Below are 18,170 nucleotides of genomic sequence, written 5' to 3'. Positions count from 1 at the left end.
GTCGTTTGATCAGAGTAGCTCTATTAATTTTCACTTACTTTCAAATCTTATATTTATTTTTGTCTTAAAGTTCGTGGAATCGTTGTCTAAAATTATATGATAATTTTTTTTCTTTTTGTGTGATAAAGATTAGAAAAAATATTAAGATAAAATGAGAAATTGCATTGTTTTTGTTATTACTCAGACTTGGAAAAAAAAGTGTTTGGTATTGCAGGATCGGCTGTCATCATTGATAACATCTATTGTTATTTATGGCCAATTATTTACGAAATGTCTGATCGAAAGTGAGTCAGACAGTTATGCAGTTTGATTTTCAATAGTTTTTTCGGAATTTTTTCGTAGATTTTGAATTTTACCAATAAAATCTATAAATTATATCGAAAGAATATTTTTAATAATTTTATTTACAAATTAAATATTTTATATACTGAAGAATTTTTAAATTATAATTTCCTAAATTGTAGTTCGTAACTCCGAGTGCATCGAGAAAAGAGTGGAATCAGCAAAATAAATGAATATTAGACTCAAGAAATTTCGCAAAACTGGCATTTTCTTTCAGGATTTTTAACATTTGGGAAAAAATGTTAAAAATAAAAATCACACACTTAAAAAAATATAAAAGAAATGTTGCTCGTTATTATTTTACGGATTTTTTGCTTTGAATGAATTTTTGCAAGGATTATAAATCAACGCTCCTTTTATTAATTTATTTTTTAACTTTTGTAAACGAAGAAAAAAATGCGATAGAAATGGAATTTTAATTTTTTAATCAAAAAATTATTACAATCTAATTCTGTTGTGATTCAGAACAAATAAATAAGGGCAAAGATTAATTTTTCAATTTCTAAACCTTTTAAATTATGATTAATTTATAAATAACATTAAATAGAACAAATGCGATCATACATGTCAATTACCATTTCAGAAATATAAAGATTATATGAAAAGAATAATATTTGAGTTTCTTAACAGTCCTAGAATCTTTGAAGCAGTTGAAGTTCGCAGGATAATCATTATTAATTTTTCACAAACTGAAATTATATATAACTTTTAATTTTATAATTAAACTTTTAATTTTATAATTAAACTTTTAATTTTATAATTAAACTTTAATTATAAAATTAAAAGTTTGTTATTTTTTTTTATTTAATCAGTAAGTATTTACAATCTTATCTACAATAAATTACCCATCGCTATTTCAACATGCTATTTTTGTTTTCACAAATCAACTAAACTTGTTCGTACAACTATATTTGCCCATATTTACCCATGAAATTTCAATATTTGTAAACGGTTATATATAATTATAATTCATAGAACTGTAATCAGCCTTAAAGTATTTAATATTTTGTTACAGATATGTATAGGTGCTCTAGTATCAATAAATCAATAGCATTAATTCTTTTTCTATGGTAGTGCTTTGATCTACAGTATATGATACACATATGTATTTTTTGAAGAAATTTCGCTACTTTCGAAAATGATGAAAAATTTACAACAAAAAATATCAAAAGTAGTCGATAAATGTAGTTGTAATAATGTAGTTGATATAAAACGCTTGTTGTACGTATCTCAAACTAATATATTTGTTACTATATTTCCCTAATATTTAGATTCTTGAGTCAAAAATAAATATAAATTTGGTTTAAAGATCTAGACATTAAACGCATTGATACATTGAAGCTGTCATTAAAAAAAGATCATTTGACCTATTATAGTTAGTTTAGTGTTAAGGAATTGTTTTGAATTTTGCAAAAGTTTCTGAATAACTATAGTAATAGTGTTAACTGAATGAACATATTACTAGGAGTGATTTTGAATGCATTGAATTCTAACAATTATCATTTATAGCAATAATTTAAATAAATGATTAATTGATAAAAGAAATTCTGGATTGTCAAATAAATAAGAATTGAATTTGAACTTTTTCATAAGAAAATCGTTTTCTCAAGAGACTTAAACAATTTATCCATGAATAAACGAAATGGCATTTAAGGTAAGTTGTCCTCTTGAATTTTATAGAAATTCCAGTCAATATCTACTCTTCAGTTATACTAGAAACGCAAACGATTTTTGCATTCATTAGAATAACAAATTTTCCTGTAAGTCAACAAATAGGAATAATGTAGGACACTGAGGCAATTGGTAAAGAGCTAAAGTATAAGCATCTAAAGTTTATTTTTTTAATAATGAGAAAAAGTAGCTGTCTCTTCTTCAATTGACTGTCAAAAACATATAAATAGTTGAAAAAAGTTATTCATATAATTTTTGCTTTTTTTATACCGAAATTCATATAAAAGAATTGAGATTTTCAAACAGTGGAAAATATTTTATATGGTTTAAATTATTATATGGTAAAATATCTTAATTATTTTATTGATCCCTTTGGTGGAAGTTTATTCTATTAGATAATTTAATATTTTGGAAACAAATTTTACAAGATAATCATCTTGAATTTTAATGAATTTTATTGCTGAATTATTTAAAAAATAATTTATTTTTGCTTATCATTGAATTAAGTTTCAATTTAAGTTTATATGAATCTTAAATTTTTGTTACGAAAATTAAAATTAAAATTAGTGTGGAGATGATTTTCTCCCACCAAAATAAGCGGATTCTTATTAATATAATTAGAGAACAAATATTAATGTTTCATTTTAAATGTTTATTTGTACCTTCATTTTTTATGATGAAAATTAATATGGAAATGATTAAATTAATATGGAAATTTAATAATTAATATTTAAATAAAATTAATATAAAATAAAATTAATATGGAAATGAATTTTTTCCCACCCATATAAAAGGAAACTAGTGGGCAAAAAATTAAGAATTTGTGTTGAACCTTAATGATACAATCTCAAAACTTTCCCAGGAGCCATGTTTAAATGCTTTCATGTCATTATTTTGTATTGGCAAACTAACCACATCTTTTCTAAAACCTGTATTTCTTTTCTTTATTGATTGGTTAACAAAGGAATAAGAAGTCTCATTTTGAAGAAGCTCTCACAGACAAGGTCGAAGCTTTAAATTAAGGCTTCAGATCTTTCTTTTAACTTGCCAATTTTCTAGTTATTTGAATACATACCATTTCTTTATTCTTGTTTTTTATTCTATTCTTAATCGTTTTTACCTTTCACATATCTTCCATAAAAAGGATTAATATATATTATTGCCAGACGCCATATTCGAGTGTAAGTTGACAAATTCCAAATCAAATTGCTCATATGAATCACGGATAAATGATAAAATCGGCATAAACTAAGAATTTTAAATATTAATCGTAAAAAAAAGACCTGTGAGATTCTAGAAATAAAAGGTTTATCTTATTACATCGATTTACTTTCACAATAATTATCACGTTTGGCAAAATGCTATTTTTGGGTCAGATACAGCTTTACCAATGACAGCTAGTTTATCAAAACAAACAAAAACACTTGAAGAAAATGAAAGTAAAGATTTTAAACCAATACTTTTTTCAATGAGGACTATTTTAATGAAACGTGCACAATTTGTCTATAAAATTTTCCTTTTTTTTATATCTATATTACATCATCAAAGGATGTATCATTAATTCGTTACATATCTAAAAATTTATTACAAACAAACAAATAAGAATTATAAAAAAAATTGTATTTTGCACAAATCGGATCAGAGCAAAAGAACTTTTATGAAAAATCATATTTATAGTTTCAAAAATTAACGGCATCTACAGTTCAAAATTCAAAGACATATATGAGTCAACAATCTGATATAAACTGAAGTGAAATTTGCGTTAAATTTATGCAAATCGGACTGTTTATTGTAGTCTTCAACCGTTCATTCCATTTAGCTGCCTTCAATCGTTACTAAATGGGCAGTTTCTTAGTAAGGTTTTATATATTATATTATTATATATATATATATATGGGAAATCAACAAGTTTTCCATTCTTTAATTTTTTTTTTATTTTGAAAGAACACAAAAATAGAGTATAGCCATTTATTTTCGTTTTTTGTCGTTTGAAGTTGAAATAGGTCGCTTAGAAGAATATTCACGAAGTAGACCATTCTTGATAGAGGAGTTCCCATTTAATATGTTATGTAGGATATGGCAATCGAGCTATACGTAGGGAATAGCAATTCTTGTAAAGCTGAAACAATAATGAGCTGATCTAAATCATTGATTCGACGTATCTTTCATGAGATCTTGAAATTGTACAAATTTGGATCTCTGTAACATTCATTATTATCAATATCACCAACTGGGAATCAAATATCATTTGCAATTTTGCGAAAGCTGAACAAGTACCGCGATAATTCTTAATATCCTATGATTTGAAGGTACTTCAAAGTTGGGAAAAATCGAATATTATTTTCTTATCTAACTAAAGACATATTTTAAAAAATTTGATAGATTTGATGTAAAAATTTCGGAAGTATGTTTCGGTAGGCAGCATATTATGGTAATATATGAAGAAAAGAGGAGAATTATTTCACTTTCTGCTTTGAAATTTGTTCTAGATATGATCAGTTTTATGACAGTTCAAATTTTAAATAATCATGCTAGATTGTATTGATAATAACTTATTTAATTTATATAATTTTTATAAGATCTTTTTTATAATTATTGACAATAACTTAAGCAATTTTCTGTTGCTATAGGAAAATTCAAATGTTTGCAATAAAATCATTTTCCAGTGGCCATTTTTTCTCTGAGTTCTGGATCTTTCTTCTATTAATGTTTTTGATCTTCATTGAATCTCTTCCAGCATCATAAAACGTTTTTGTAGATAATTACTTTACTTTACTTTACTCTGCTAGTTCGATCTTATAAGTATGGTCAGTAATGTTTATACACTAATTAGGATTTTATTCACAAAATTAAGCCTGAAACCATGATTCCAAGATATCTGGTCAAATATTTTCACATTCTTCACAAAAAGCTGTCTCTCACCTCAAAATTACAAAAGGGTTCTTTTTGAATCAGTATCTGTCACCATCAAGCTTTTCCACCATCATGTTGAAAACAATGATAACTACAAAAAGAATCAAAGTTAATTCAATGTCCACAGTAACTGCTGCAAGTCTTCATTTGGGAAAGTTTAACAATGTTACCTGGAGAATTTCATGATGGACGATTTTGAATACTGCTGCATCTCCCCTTTGTCTTCGTGCTGATATTTAAAAAAATAAATAGGCTTAAAACGTTTTAGGAAAAAATGTATTTTCAATGCATTTTTATTTCTTATGACGTTCTGAATAATTTAAATATTTTCTGGCGATACTTTAAATAATTTGTTCCAAACATCGCGCTAATAGATTTTTTGTTCAAAAGACGGAAACTAAATGATAATATATTTCTAGTCTCTTATTTTTTTTAAATATCAAAGTAAGAATAAATGCACGTCTATAAAAAATGTAAGAAATAATAAAAACTAAAAAACAAAATCGTTATTTTTATCAAACAGTTTCAATTTAATACACAATGATATTATTATATCTATCATTCCATTATCAAATATTTTTTTATAATAAATACCTGGTTAAATATTTACATCACCATGACAACTGGTTTATCAAACAAAAAGCGTGAATTCCGGGTGCTTATAGCGGTTACTTTATCAGTTCAATGAATGCCTGATTATTTTTATATTCATCTCAGAACTTATCTCTTTTTCCTTAATTCTAACTTCGGTATTCCCCTAAGATACAAAGGAAAAAGTAAAATAGATTAGATATAATTTGTTATTCGAATTAAATAAGTAGCACGTGACAATTCGTTAATTTACAGCTATGTGCTTATATTTACTGCCTTCTACTCTTTAATATTTTGATTGAAGTACATTTTTTACTAAACTCCTTGTTATTTAGTAAGATTCTTTTGTTAAATTTTGAAGAAATGAATTATAAAATGGTAAAATAATTTCTATTGGAATAAAATATAGCGTATCTTGATATGAGATTTGGAATACATCCTATATAATTATAATATTAAGTATAGACTTATGATCTTTATAATAGCATTGATAATTTTTGGGAGTTTGCATGATGTCATCATGACCCATTTATTCAAGCTTTTTATTTTAAATATTTCATTCTTTTTTAAGATATTCGACTAGCTAGTAAAGATGCTAGGTAGATTCGACTAGGTAGTTTTTTCAGAAAAAATTGATAATTTTTATGATTAGAAAACAAAGTTCAAATTTCGTGGATTCTAAAACAGACTTTGCTTTTAATATATGTAAGATAAAACTATAGATACAGTAGCTTCAATAATGCACAAGAAACAAAAATGGAATTTTAAAAAGTCGTATTTTTAACCGAAAATGAGTGATTTATTTTATTTTTATCAAAATTCTCCAAAATAATATTTGATACGCTTATGTAAATTCTCTACCTACTCAGCAGTAGTTTGCTTATTTTTGGCATTTCTGTTAAAAAAGCGCCAAAACTATATTCGTTTCCAGCGCATCTGAATGAATTAATTTACAAATACAATTTCTACATGCATTTTCTGATAAAAGAATATTTCACGGCGATTGATTCGCTGAAAACATGATTTCTCAAAATTAATTCAATAAAGTTTCAGGAAATTTTGTATGCATGTATCAAAAACCTTTGAAGATGTGATAGACAGTGGATTTTAAGATAGCTTTATTTAGACATATTTCACAAACATTTTAAGTTCAAAACATAGACAAATTGTAACAAAAAATCTTTAACGGCAACTTCAAATGCTTATAAAATTTTTATTTATTAAAATAATATTTATCTTGTGGTCTGTTACATTTTATGTAGTTTGAGCTATATACAAGTGAAATAAAAATTAAATATTTCTATTATTTTTTAACTTGCTCTGTTTTTCTTAACATTGAAAATTATTTTGCTAAATTTTTATTAAATTAAAAGTTTTTCAAAAACTGAAGGCAATGAGTATTGTTTCCTTCTAATAGTGACCTTTTAAGTCTGTTTTAGATATTTGGTACAATAAAAAAAACAGTTATGCATCATTTTTTAAAAAAAATTCCTCTCCAAACCTATTCGCATACCTTAAAATATAAATAACTAGTCGCCTGTGTCGACTAGCTACTTCAGTAAGAATATTGGTTATTTAAAATTTCAATTAAGTCTTTTATGCATAACTTGATACTCAAGAATCGTTTCAATGTATTTTTAGTTTGTAATTGATACAAACATTAATACCGTATTAAATTAATAGCCTTGCATCTTTTCTGTTTATTGTGTACGTAAACATTTTTAATAGAGTCAAGTTACATGATATCATAACAATCCTTAATTTTTGATTATTCTATTACTAACTTTACATTTTCTTTTGCGGCAATACGATTGCGCTCACTCATTCCTAATGTGAACCAAGCAGATAATAAGTATAATCTTTCTTTCTTAGCTTTCAAAATGAAAGAAATCACTTGTGGTATTATATTCGATGCAGCAATGAAAATGTTTAAATTTCTTCGCAATGAAAAAAAAGCTATCTTAAATGATAAAATTCAAGGGAGGGGCTACACGAGAAATAAATTGGTATCACTAAAAATACATTTTTTTTAAATTTTAAAGCGTCTTTAAAATAAGTTTTATTTCAATAATATTTTAAGGATTTACAATAAAAAAAACTCCAAAGCCTCGTTTAATGTGTTATTGAATTGAAATCCCCCCAAAATATCTACCTGATTTTTCCATTCCCTCTCTTCAATTACGTCTGTGCCAAACTTAGAAATTCTAGATCAAATGGTCTATCCTGAAAGCCGTCAACACAAGCACAGACAAGCATTCATATTTATTTTTTTTAAAAATTTCTAACGAAATAGTACAAATTTGATTGGTTGATTTACAAAACGAAAAACAATAAACACATTATTCGCTAAAAGTAATAACAATAACGGGAAATAATTTGCAAGGATAATCATAAATTTAGGAATAGCAATTTATTTTGCACAAATATCTTTTCAAATTTCGTAACAATTTTCATAAACTTGCGCATTTTATAGAGCAATAATTGCTTTTCTAATTAATATACATGATTGCCATCGCTTTTCTTAGGGTAAATCAAGTTGTTGTCAAGTTGTTCAAGTTATGGTTGTTATATAAGTCTACTCATAAAGCTACCTTTACAGCAATTCATTTACAAATCTTTGAAGGTTAACATAACTATAATTTCTTTGTTAAGATAGCCCAAAAGTACTCTAAACTATTCAAGTAAGATATGAAATTCGCTCATTGTCTTAATCAAGAAGTTATCGGTCCACAAGACACATTTGGTGTTGCCGATCAAAAATAATGTACAAAATAGCCCTAAATAATATAAAATAGTCCAATCAGTATGGCTTGCTTTAGTCCAACTTAAATGGCCACTTCTGTAAATTTACAAGTTAAAATGGACACAGTACAAGTTGTCTTCTTGCATATAAGCCATGAATGTAAAGGTCATTTCAGGCCATGGTAACTGAAATTATGATTTTTATTGTCATAACTAATTGGGTAATACTGAGTTTCTGTTTCATGGAACTGGAATGTTCATATTTAAATACATTCCAAAAGACAAGATCACAATGTGATTGATATTAAGGTGCCTATCAGCTTCCACTTGAGGTAATATCACTTCTATCCATAGAATTGCTTTATATCTGAATATCTAGACAACAAAGCTTCGCAAGCTTTTTTTTTTTTTTTTTTTTTTTTTTTGAAGAAAATATTTAGATGTGAATCACATACTGATTACATATGAATATTTTTCAATCTTATATTTTTTAATCTGCATATGAATTTGTCATTTAAATTTTTTAAAATCATGAATGCGCTTTGACACGTTTTTCGAAACAATCCGCTATATTACCGCATTCATTTTACAGTTTATCTGTTATTATTTATATTTTTGAGCTTACAGTCAGTTTTTACCATGGTGAAATCGGGTCCAAGATGGCGCTATGTGACATTGTCAGCATGAGAGAAGATAGAAAAAGGCACGTATAGTTAGTTATTAATTTTTTTTCAATAAAGATACCTATATAGATAAACATAAAAAGTAAACGTATTAAACATAAATGAAAAAAAAAAAACGCGACTCGAACCGAAGACCACCAACACACGCGTAATTCATCTTGTTCTGAATACTATACTGCATTGCCCACACTTCGAAGCGAAATTTGAATATACTTATTTTGATAGTTAGTTATAAAAAAAATGTGTGTGTAAAGTCTCTTTTTTTCAGGAAAGACACCTACACAGATAAAAAGCAAAACCTTATCTAAATATAAAATTTGATCCACGAGTTTCCGAGATACACAATATTATTTCCGGGATGCAAGAAATAAATAAATAAACAAGAATTGTTCTCTTAAAGATATAAGATAAACGGCGTTTATCTGATAGGCAAGATTATTCCGAGTTGGAGTAAAAGATTAACAAGCAATTTTTTCGGAAAACTGCAAATTTTGAAACTGACTTTCTTACTGAAAATTCTCTATTAAATAATAATTTTTTTTCAAAAACAAATAATAATTGCTATAAATCATTTATTATTGTAATATCTTTCATAGAAAATCATTTTACTAATTTATACTACGAGATTCGAAACGTTTACTAGTCAAGCCTAATACTTGCGATTGACTTGAATTTAGTATATAAACGTAACACATAAATCAATGCTCGAATTTCGAGGTAACATAAGGGATATATTGATATGGATTTCATAGTTTTGAAAGAAGCTCCGATAATAAGCAAGACACCTAAACCAGCTCCATTCTTTGAAATTTACACTCCAATGGATCGGCATTTTGTCCTTGGAGTCAATTTGTGATAGAGGCGAGGCTCAAGATAAGTAACCTACGGTATCATTACTGAGATCTTACTAACAGTTTACAACACTCGGAGAAGATATTTAAATGTTTTCAATGGCGTTTTTCCTTTAATGGTATACAAAAGTATTTCTAGGTGGAATATTTATTTAAGAAAAATCGTTAAGATTATTAGCTTAAATTAATTTATTTGATAACTCTTTAATTAGCAGATTAAAAATCATAGTAAAATTTGTTTTTAAATGTAAATATTAAGTAAGTATGAATGTATAATATATTTACTAACTTTTAAAAAATTTTCAATTTATTTATTCTTAGAAATATATGTAGTTATTTATAGAAATATTCATAGTAGAAATATATATAGTAATATTCATTTTAATTATTACACATATACCTGTGTCCAAAAGCATGCTTACAAAATCCATGCAAAACCTTTGGAGTTATAGATCTCCCATTACAGTCAATGAAATCCCATTGCTTCTGAGTAATTACGCCAAATAAAGAATTAATTAAATTAATTAATCATTAATTTTTAAATAAATCAAGACATTTCTGTTATGGCTTGTGATTAAAATATGGTGAGAATATAACGTCAGCTTTTTTTCAGTGTTCAAACAATGACACATTTTTATCTCGCCATAATAGCAATAATTATATTGATAACTCTGTTGATTTTTAGAGTCATATTATATGATTAAAGTTTTTATCAATTAAAACTTTTGCAGTTCTTACAGTTATTAAGAGTCAAATTATTCTTGCAGCAAAACAAATCAGAAATATTAAAATAATTTATCACATATATTTATAAAGACATCTATACATTTGGTAACAAGTATATTCCCCAAGATCTCAGACAGAGTTAAATGCTTAACTATGTTTTTGTTTCCAAATAGTCTTAAAATTATGAAATTTCTGAAAGTTTGTCGCATTTCTCTTTCATATCAAGTTACTAGATTCAATTATGAAAGCAAGAAACATCCAAAGTCCTCTTCCTATTCTTTAAAAAAAATTATCAGTTATTTCATATAAGAAGTCAATAAATTTCTTATAGTAATTCTTTCAGCCAAAATTGCAAATGCTTTGCAAAATAACAAGCATTTTATTCGAGATAATTTTAATTAATCATGCAATAATTAGAGCAAACTTTTATTATCCAAGTACATTTTTGTGAAAAAAAAACCCCACCATCAACACTGTAATAACGCATTATCAGCTATGAATTTTAACTAACAAATAATTTAAAATCTTATTTGGTTAAATATTATTTAACCAAATAAGTCCAGTAATTTTTTTAAATATTGCACAAGTTTCGCATTCGAAATCTCGAATAATGAGTTTATTTGGAAAAATACAATTAACAGTTTCCATATTAATTAAATAAAATATAAATAAATTCAATATTACTTTATTTTACTGCAGTTAATTATATCTAATTCAAAAATTTTATTTTTATATTTATTTTGTAATAGTCGAATTTGGAGACCAGTTGCTTTGCTGGATTAAGGGTACTAAAAATTTCAATTGCATATTTTTATGTAGCAGTTTATCAAGAATATTTGCAAAATTGGTTTTCAGGAACTAGGAATAAGTTTAAAAAATGTAAGTTTATTTCCGTATCTAAACAATAATATTAAATACTAGCTATTTTTTGGAGACCATTTGGTTCTTTAAATGTGCTAATTATAAATTTTATATAGCTTGTTATTATTAAAGGCTTTTTCAGCAAAATATTTTTGAACTCCAAATTTTTATAAACTAATAAATCATACCACTTTAAAAGCCTTACACCTTTATTTTCCTTTCGCTATGCATTTCCCTAATTTTCTGTCTATATCTTTATACGTACAGCAATGTTTAAAAATAAGTGTGCATTAAAAAATTTTCTTCATAATATAATTTTGGAGTTAAATTTTTATTCTAAGTACAAGACGATTTCAATTTTTTTTTTATTAAAAATGTATCTTATATTCTTGATCATAAAAAAAAAAAATGAAAAAAGGTAGGGTAAAATATTAGCATCAATAATGAAAACAGTTTGAACTCTTCAACAATGAAATATAATGTTGCAAAATGCATTTAAAAATATATTTTTTTAAACTGTTCAGCAATTATTGATATAATTGGAAAGATAAATAAATATACTTTAATTTTTGAGATGATGAAAAAAGTTATATTTATGCAGTAATATATTCGGTAAAAGTTATATTTATTGCAGTAATATTTTATACAATAATAAAAAACACATCGAAATCTCACTTGAGTTTTAATTCATTAAAATTCAGACAAGTTGCTCCGAGTTGCATGTACCATCCTCAAAATTATATATGAGCCAAGATTGGAACTTCTAAATCACTTTCTCTGTCCTGTACAACGGCCACACATATCCTTATTATTAACACACGTATCCTTATTATTAATAGAAATTAACATAAAGTAATGAGATATTTTCAAATACATTATTTCTACGCATACAAATTCCAATTAGAAAACTTGTCCTCCAAATTTTATATCATTTTTATAAGATTAGAACTTCATTTACATTTAGAAAGAATTTATTATAATACTTATGGGAAAAAATGAAAAGTCTGAAAACTAACAGTTACTCCAATCGCAAAAATATGCAGCTATTATCAATGAAAAGCACGCATTCTAATAACTATTATAATTACATAACGATTATAACAATAAAAAGTGCGTTTTAATTCACGTTATCTATTATTATTTTTCTTTTCCAGTCATTGAGCTACTGAAGTTATGTATTTATATCAGGGACATTTAAAATTGTAAAAACAACGAATATCTTTAATTGTCATGATCTGACCTTGATATTGAAGATTAAATCCCTCTTGTCAGTTTGACGAAAAGGATTATATTATTAGATAAATTTATACCAAATATTTCGTTATCAGAACGCTGCTAACGATATGGATACACATGTCAATGCAGCGAACTCAAATTCTGACATTCCTTTATGATCTTGAGAACATTTTTGATAGATAAAATTGGTGCCCAAATTGACAAAATACTGATACTTCTTTGATTGCAAATGGATTTAGTTTTCTCTGAATTAATCCAAAACGTCTGAGGAATTGAGGAAGAAAGATTACTTTCTGATATGTATACAAACAATACATTTGATGAACGCTTTTTTTTCTATCGATTTAAGGAATGGAACAGTGTTTTTGTTTATCGAACAATATTTATCGATTTAAGTATTTTTTCTCTACGTTTCGTTGCCCTCATCTTAATCTTTATTTTCTTGGATAAAAAGTATATCGAGACGAAATATCGAAGTCTTCAATAAAGAAAAAAAATTCGACCTCCAGATTTTGACAAGTTTCTACATTTTAGGCTTCCATGACTTCGAAAAACACATTTTTGAAATAATGCATGTCGGTTACTCTGTCTGCCTTTGATTCCGAAAGTTGCAAGTGCAATCGTCTTGCATATTGTAGCGAACTGATTGAAAAAATAAAAAAAGGAAACTATTAAGGCAGGATAAAACAACAAAAAGAAGAAAATAAGAATAAAAAGTAGCAGCAGAGGGCGCAGTTCAAATTTTGTCTAAGATTTGAATTTAGCTATTCTCAACAAAGACATAACCATCAAGCAACCCCAATAATATCATTTTTCTGCATCTCCATCAATTAGAGATGGTTTGAGGTGCAGGGAGAAACAGCTTGAAACGGCTTATCGATAAGAATTGAGATTTTCTGAAAGGACAATTTATATTTGATACTACTACACTACTACAGGATGCGATTTTTAGCCTATATTTTAGAGCAGGAACCAAGTTTTCTTCATAAAGAATATTTTTATGCATTTTCCGTCTACAATAATGAATTACGTCTATAATCATCAATGCCAAAGCTGAATAGTGTTATCCATATCTATTGCAATAAACCTCTATTACAAATTTGAAATCAAATATTGAAATGTAATAAATAAATAGTGAAACAATTAATATTGGAAACGGAAGAATCATAAAGCTACAAATAAAAGAATTTAAAATTATAAAACTTTTAGCTTTAGGGTAGCTAGATTGCTACATTGTTATCGCTCCCCTCTCCCCGATATGCTCAAAATCGCAGAAGACGAATGAGTGATTTTCACTCCAGGAGATTTGTTCTTATGATAAGAGAAGAAACGTACACATTTATCTAACTTTTCAATCGAATTTTTTGATGTTTACAATTTATATCTTTGCATATTCCTTGTAAAATAATAAACATATAAAGTTTCATAAAAAAGTGAAACTTTACAGTTTGAGCAACTGAAAATCAGACGCATGGACCAGCATTCATAATTGAAGTATCGAAGCAGCCCTTTTTATTAATGTTTGTAACAGAACGTTTGGGAATTTTTGTGTTTAGATGATTCACCTGCTCGCTCATGTGAGAGCATTGAAAAAGAATTTATCACGTGATAAAATATATACGCCCAGAACAAAACAGAGATGATACTACGATTTTCTAGTGATTCGTGACATTTCCACTAATAGCTGCAATGAGTAAAATGTGTGCACATTGGCCACAAAAACACCTACCCTTGTTGACAGTTGGTGACATTTGATCAGTTTTAACGAAGATTTCGCATTTTTGAAATTAATAAATGCTAGCATCCAGTTGGGGTCGCAAATACACACTGAATCAAAGAAAGCGAGTATGCAATAGAAACATTCATCATGTATTATGAAAATAAAAGTTAAAAGTTAAAAAAAAATTAAATTAAAAATTATGTTAACTGAAAGAAGAGTCAAGTATATGTTCTTCAATTTATTTGAGAAATTGATATATTTTCAACCAGGAAGCTGCACTATCAATTCTGTACATTACTTCAGTATTCTCCCAAAGTTTCACAAAACAATTAAAAGCAAATTCCCTGGCTTTATATCACAGAAAGTTGGTTTTTTTGCATGATAACATGACTCAGGAGATCTTAAAAATATCTATGAAAACACTCAGTAATCGTTTTGTTAGCATATGATTATGACACTTTTGGACCACTAAAGAAATTCCTGCAAGGGAAGCATTCACATTCGAACTTAGAAAAGGAGTGTGGAACTTCTTCAAACAAAACTTCAATCATTTTACACAAAGAGCATTAACTCGTTACGGAAACCACAAAGCCATTGTTTTGAACAATAATGACGACTTCTGTTTAATTTGTAATAATTGTTTTCCTTTTACTTACAATAATAATATTTTATTATATAATTTTAATGTAATTGCTTATTGATATTAATTCTTGCCTTCTAAAATCCTTAATCGGGTCACGAGGTGTCAATACTTGGACAAAAGTCAGAACCCACACAGAAAAAAAATCCTTGGTTTGAATCCCTGCGTTAGGATGAACCTTGATAAAGTGTTCAGGCCGGATTCATCTTTTCTCTTTTTATTCAATTTTATTCCTTTTTTGCAGTTTAAATTTAATATTTCTTTCTAATTATTTATATCAAATCTTTTAATTCTTATTTATATCCAATTCTTTATTCTTACCTAATCTTTTTTTCCATTTGGAACAACCCTTTACAGATGCAAACATTTAAGAAACACATGCAAAAAAAAAAAAAGAAAAAAAAAAAGACATCATTGACATCAGGCAATGAATAGTAATAAATTATCAGAAACCCGTTTCTTTCAACTGCAGAAAGCGAAGCTATGAACGATGCGGGATAGTCTGTTATTAAAGCCGCTTTGTACATCTAACATATAAAATGAACTTACCAAGGTCATTTGGTTTTGAAAAGAAACAAAAACTATAAAATAATATTCTGGGAAACGTTTAGTTCTTTTTTTTTTAATTTTATTTATTTCTTTTCTTCCACATAATAGAGGGGAAAAAATTTAAGAAAAAAAGAAAAAGAAAAACATTTCTTTCTCAAAATTCTGATCGTGGAGACCATGGCGCATTTTAGAATCAGACACGTGAGTTGAGACGTTAGCGGAAACATAATCAGTGTGATAATGATAAGACAAATCTCATCATCATCGATAAAAAGAAATTATCTCCACACACAAGAAATTATAAGTACCTATTGCCGTCTCGCTTTGAATTATATCACGTGTGATATCTCGGGGTATATGTTTTTTATATAAAGATATTCAGATAAGAAATCTAATTTTAAGTCTCTTATTTATGTAAACTTATCATTTTTCTGTGATCATCTGGATAGTACCAGTTTCTGTTAGTTGTTTGTTTCTATTTTTTTTTCTTTTTTTTTGTTCGAAGTAGAGCAACAGATTGTGAATTTTAAAGTTGTCAGCAGTTAAAATAAAACATGTCATTGTGGATATCGAACTCTTATCTAAAAAATCAACATTCTTTGATTACAGTTGATTATCGGTTAATTGAGAATATCACACTGTTAGATGAATTTGTTAGAAGTATAGAAACTCAATTAAATTCTTAAGAAATATTAATTGATTAATAAATTCGATAAAAGAAATAAAATGTTATTTTTAATTTCATACGATTGAAATTGGATATGGTAGTACAATAAAAAATCGTCAACAATTTAATAAAATTTAGGTCTACAATTGCGAATTGGACAATGTGCGTAATTTGCTGTGTCGTATTTAATTAACTCTAATTGCTTCATAACAGATTATTTATTAATTAAATCTGAAAAAAATATTATATGTGCATTAGTATTTTTTTTTCCATTATTTCTTGTGAATAAAGCTCTCGCTAGATCTGTATTTCAAATTTGCACAACTTTTCAGATGCCCAATATCATAGATTCCCATTCATAATATATATTCTTCTTTAAAGCAAATGCTTGAATTTTTCATTGCAACTGAAACGCAAAGGCAAATTCATTGGCGCTTGAATATTAATTACATTTTAAATATAAATGCCTCATTCAAATAATTTTAAAAAATAAAGATAAGAAAAACGCTGATAATACAAATATAATTTTACTTTGCTTTCATTATTATAATCAATAAAAAAAGTATTGATATATATGACTTTAGTTAAAATTTAATTTTCAAACGTCTTCGTTTTGAAACTGAAAAGCAGAAAAGGAATTCAAAAATTTTTTGTAACGAGTTTTAGAGCACCAGCAATGAAATATTTTGAATTTCAACTGCAGAAGGTTTTGGTTACTTTCTGACATCTTTATGTGTTACGCTTGTCACTAATTATCGCTATACCAAGATAATAATGCTTAAAAATAGCAACAGCACTAAAAAAAAAAAAACCTGCTCCTGAATTTAGACGAGAATATGAATCTGCTAATCTAGCCACACTTGTTTATATTCTGAAAGTCGAAATGCTTTTTGCAGTGAAATAAAAATGGGCTATTTTATCACTGAAAAATTCTAATTTTCTAGGTCTAAAATAGGTATTACTCAGTTAAATTAGGCAATGAAGTTTATTTACTCATTAATTAATTGCAAATCATTGTTTTATTTTTCTTTCAAAAATATTTAGCAATGAAGTGTTTGAACAAAGTGTTAGTTTCTAGTTTAAAAGTTCTTGTTAAGATTGTGTTTTAAATGAAAAAATGATTGAAATTGAAAGAAAAAAAAATTCTAGCTTTCTTAAAGAGCTACCTTAATTTTGAATTTTAAAGGAATAATTTCTTTCCGGATAAATCATAAGGTGCGAATAAAATTAAAATAAATTTTTGAGAAATTTCTTTGGTATCCACTTTAAAAAAAATAAAAATAATAATAATGAAATAAAAGAAATGTGGAAAGAAGATTTTTGATGCTTTGACGACTTGTGCTGCCATCTTGTAACAAATTCTGCAAATTCTATTTTTTTTAAATTACTATCTTTTGAAGTCAGTGGTGCCATCTTTTGACTAAGATCTATAATAGTAAGGTATTCTGTGTGTTTTGTTGGTGAGTAATAAAAAAAAAAAAAGTGAAAGAAGATATATTTTCAGAAAAAAAATGAATATATTAATCTAATTTGAACAATACTATAATTTGTGATAAAAATATTTTCAGATTTTTTTCTATAATTTTGCTTTAATTGAAAGTTATTATTAATTTCAAAATTTAGGCTTTTTTCCCTCTAATTAAATATAAAAGAAATTATCATACGAAAGGATGTTTTGTATCATCTTAGATTTGTATAAAAATTGGTTTTCATTTGATATTTATCCAATAATCGTAATTGTATTGTATAAACCTGAACCATACAGAAACGTCAGGACCTGAATTATTTTGATCAGTATGGCAGAACTCTGCAAATGTATTAAGTTTTATGAGTTATAAATAAATTAAAAAAAAAAATAACATGAAAATTTTCTAGTGAAAACTCTTATTCGGTTGTAGTGCACAATGTTTTAAACTATTTCTTTTTTTTTTTCAGTTCTGGTGTTTCATATTTTTAAAATTTATGCTATTACATTTTC

The sequence above is a fragment of the Argiope bruennichi genome, chromosome 3 (genome assembly GCF_947563725.1).
Source record: "Argiope bruennichi chromosome 3, qqArgBrue1.1, whole genome shotgun sequence".
Classification (NCBI taxonomy): Eukaryota; Metazoa; Arthropoda; class Arachnida; order Araneae; family Araneidae; genus Argiope; species Argiope bruennichi.
This window is presented reverse-complemented; position numbering follows the sequence as displayed.